Source organism: Gossypium arboreum, chromosome 5 (genome assembly GCF_025698485.1).
Source record: "Gossypium arboreum isolate Shixiya-1 chromosome 5, ASM2569848v2, whole genome shotgun sequence".
NCBI classification, from domain to species: domain Eukaryota; kingdom Viridiplantae; phylum Streptophyta; class Magnoliopsida; order Malvales; family Malvaceae; genus Gossypium; species Gossypium arboreum.
This window is the reverse complement of record NC_069074.1, coordinates 26,509,753-26,513,800: the sequence shown is the minus strand read 5'-3', so window position 1 is coordinate 26,513,800 and position 4,048 is coordinate 26,509,753. Positions and strand designations below refer to the sequence as shown.

At 30.9% G+C, this 4,048-nt stretch overlaps 1 long non-coding RNA gene across 1 annotated transcript; it reads left to right on the top strand.

Annotated features, from left to right (window-relative positions):
* The first annotated feature begins 651 nt into the window (after positions 1–651).
* Positions 652–2,231, top strand: LOC128293196 (uncharacterized). Its single transcript, XR_008283309.1, has 2 exons — positions 652–859; positions 1,840–2,231. It is a non-coding gene; the product is annotated as an uncharacterized LOC128293196 (long non-coding RNA).
* Positions 2,232–4,048: the final 1,817 nt, after the last annotated feature.

The window sequence follows — 4,048 nt, the reverse complement described above, 5'->3', positions numbered from 1 at the left end:
AATATATAATTGAGTGACTATTTTTATACTTTATCCTAAAAAAATCAAATAATATGCATTAACATAGCAAAAATCAATTAAATTAAACCATAAATTTGAACCTCATTAGTGATCTACGTTTTTTAACCCAACATAATGATAAGAGGGTCCATCCAAATAATTAAAGCCCATAATATAATTTCCCCTAAAATGGGCAATTTAGGGTTTTAAACTCCCCGAAGTTGTTAGGCCTTTTAATGCCATTTTAGGAGGGGATTTAAAAGCTAGGTCTTGAATGGTACCACCTTGAAGTTCAATTTAGAAAAAAATTTCAGACCAATTTACAAAACAGTAATTACTTTAGTGAATGTTTTGTCGCTCTTTTTTCTTTTTTGTATAATTGGCGACAATGGGTTGATCATGATCGAGATTTGGTCGGATTCTTTTTTTGTGGACTCAAGGGCATGTACTGCATTCCCTACAAGTAACTGTTTTTTAACCACAAATAGATATATCATATATGAACCAGGTAAGTTGAAAATGTGGATTTAAATATCTTCAAATATTATTTTATTTATAAAATAAATTCAAATAATATTTAATTTTGGATATTTACAAAATATTCAAATATTATAAAAAAAAATGCTGATATTGACTCGCTAATCCGACATCAAAATACTAGTTACTTATGTAAAATAAAGAAAAATAAGCCTAAGATATTGGCAACATATTTGGTTGGGGGGCTTATGAATAGATTCCAGCCCAATTCGGTGGACCAACCACCAAACATTAATTTAGTTGCCCTTTTCAATTTTTGCCCTCACCACTACCTAGAGAATGAAGAACCACTACAACCATCATCTTCTCCCTCGGTTCATGGGTAAATTTTTTTTTCAAGCTCAGCTCTTATTTTTCCATTTTGTGTTAGTGCCGGCGCCATTTGTGGTTTCATTTTCTCCCAAATTACAGTTCTTGTGTTAGTGCCGACACCGTTTGTGGTTTTATTTTTAAGTTAAGCTCTTGTTTTTCCATTTTGCATAGATTCAAGATATGGGTAAGCTTCCTCCTTCTTTTATTCTTCGTTCAATTGTTAATGGTGGAAGCCATCTTTCTAATTTCCACTCTTTTTCTTCTTCTTCTTCAAACAACATTGCTACCCACATCAAAGGCTTAAGTAAGAAACCCATGCCTGTTAGAGGAAAAGGAAAAAAAGATGATCACTTCGATATTGTTGATGATGCTTTAATTTTGTTCAATAAGATGATAGTCAAGTACTCAAAACCTTCAATTGTGTAATTTAATAAATTATTAGGAGCCATTTTTAGGATTAAACATTATGCCATTGTTGTTTCTATGCATAGACAGATCGATTTATTGGGCGTTTCCTATAATTTTTATTCTTTGAACATCTTGATTAATTGCTTTTGTCAATTAGGTCAATTGATTTTGGGTTTTCTGTTTTGGGGAAAATACTGAAGTTAGGTGTTGAACCTAGTGCTGTAACTTTTTCAAATTTGATTAATGGGTTTTGTAATCAAAGTAAGATTTCTGAGGCAGTTAGTATATTCGATGAAATGACTGAAAGAGGGTATCAACCTCATTTGATTGTTTACAGTACAATACTTAAGGGGTTGTGTAAGAGCGGTAATACTGATAGAGCTGTTGGGTTTCTAAGGCTGATGGAAGGCAGAGGTTTTGAACCCAATATTGTAGCATATAGTACCATCCTTGACTGTTTGTAAGAATGGGTTGTTAAAGGAGGCTCTTGATCTCTTATCTGAAATGAAGGTTAAAGGCATTAAACCAAATATCATTACTTACAGTTGCTTAATTCATTGTATGTGTGATTCGGGCCAACAGGAGGAGGCAACAAGGCTTTTGAATAAAATGGTGGATAACAATATTTCACTTAATATTGTCACATATACTATATTGATTGATGCACTTTGCAAGGAATGAATGATTTCTAAAGCTGTAGAGACCATTGACATGATGAGAAAGCAAGGGTTGAAAAGGATAAAGCTAGAAGAGTTTTACAGTTGATGATTGAAAAGGGTTGTGCACCTAATGTAGTTACTTACAGCACGATGATCAATAGATATTGCAAAGGTAAAAGGTTAGATGAAGCAATGGAACTCTTTCATGAAATATCTCAAAATAGAACCTTCTGAATATAGTCACACAAAACACTCTAATGCAAAGTATGTTTCAATTAGGGAGAGTTTCAACTGCATGTGAACTGTTTACAAAGATACTTGCTTCTGGACAAGTTCCAAATCGAGTGATCTGTTTGATTTTGTTGGATGGCTTATTTAAAACAGGTAATCTAATTTTTTCAAGCAATGCAAAAAAATGGGTTGGAACTTGATATTGTCCCATATACTATCCTAATTGATGGGTTGTGCAAAGCTGGGCATATTGAAGTTGCCAAGGAATTATTTCGTCAACTCTCAGACTGTGGTTTAAAACGAATGTTTACAAATATGGTGTAATGATTAATGGACTGTGTAAAGAGAGATTGCCAGATGAAGCATATAGGTTTTTTGGGAGCATGGAAGATAATGACTGTTCGCCTAATAGTTGCTATTATAATGTAATGATTCAGGGGTTACTTCGAAACAGCCATACCTCAAAGGCAATGCAACTTCTTATGAAAATGGTTGGCAAGGGCTTTTCTGCAGATGCATTCACTACCAACTTATTTATGGATCTCATCGTACATTCTAATAAATCAATCTTGCTTTGAAATGTTTCACAAATTGTGTAAAGATCATCACTTGTAAATGTGAATCAATTTTTACATAACCATTGTATAGTTATAAAAGATTCTATTTTCAATATTGTTGATTTTGTTCTGACTTGCGTAGTGAGTGGGAATGGTAATATTAAGAAATTAGGGGAAAACCAATATTGCTTGTGGAATTTTTTTTTTTTTGCAGTATAAAGTAAAAAACTTTATTGGCGAAAAACATACGGACCATTGGCATTGAAATCAGTAGGAGTATTGTCTCTGAAGTGTTAATTCAACAATTCAATAAAAGTTAGAAATGACCATTCAAGAAAGTGCTCTAAAATTATATCCAACATTATGTGAAGTAGAAGGTTTAACTGAGGATGAGCGCTTTTGCGCATTGAGCAAAATTTTTAATCATCCAATGCAAACGCAAATTCCAGATCATCTAAAATTATATCCAACATTAAATTATTTGTTTCACTAATGATATTTTAGCACGTTAAATATGTATTGTAGTTTAAAAATAATAAAGTAGATTATATATTATTTTTATAGTATTATATATTATGATTTTTAATTCATATAATAATTATATTAAGAATTTTATTAAATTATATATTATTTTATTAAATTATATTTAATAATAATTATGTTAAAATTTGGTTAAACTATTTATTATTTTTATTAAATTATTTTAATAATACTCTTATTAAAACTTAATAATAATAACAATAATTATCTACCTAAAAAAATCTGTTAAGGGTATTTTGGTCATTTTAGTTTTTTTCCTTATGCTATTACAACATCATTCCATTCAACCAAACACAAGAAAACTATTACAGTTCTCTTCCATTCCATTCAACCAAATAGTTGAATTACTGATTACAGCTCTATTTAATTACAGCCCTATTTAATTACAGCCCTATTCCATTATAGTGAACCAAACGTACCCTGGATATTTCAAGCGGAGATCCCTTTCCATGGAGCTAGGATGTTGCTTTCAAAACAGAACCGTAATGTTCTTTTAATAATCTTGTTGTAACTATTTTTATTACACCGACTTTTCATCTGAGAAATATTAAGGCTAACTGTGTAGCTTTTAAATTTCGGGGTTATGAATGGTTTGAGTTATATATGAAAATTTTAACCAAAATAGAAAGTTATATATATAAAAGGATATATATTTAATAATTTAGATAAATAAGAGGAAGTGGGTTCGAGTGTATTGAAGCGTATTATTCTCCTATTTAAGGGTTGAGGAGGGGTCATAGGTAGTTCTAAGCATTGTATAAAAATCAAATATGATTAAAACCTATAATGAGATTATTAAAAGAA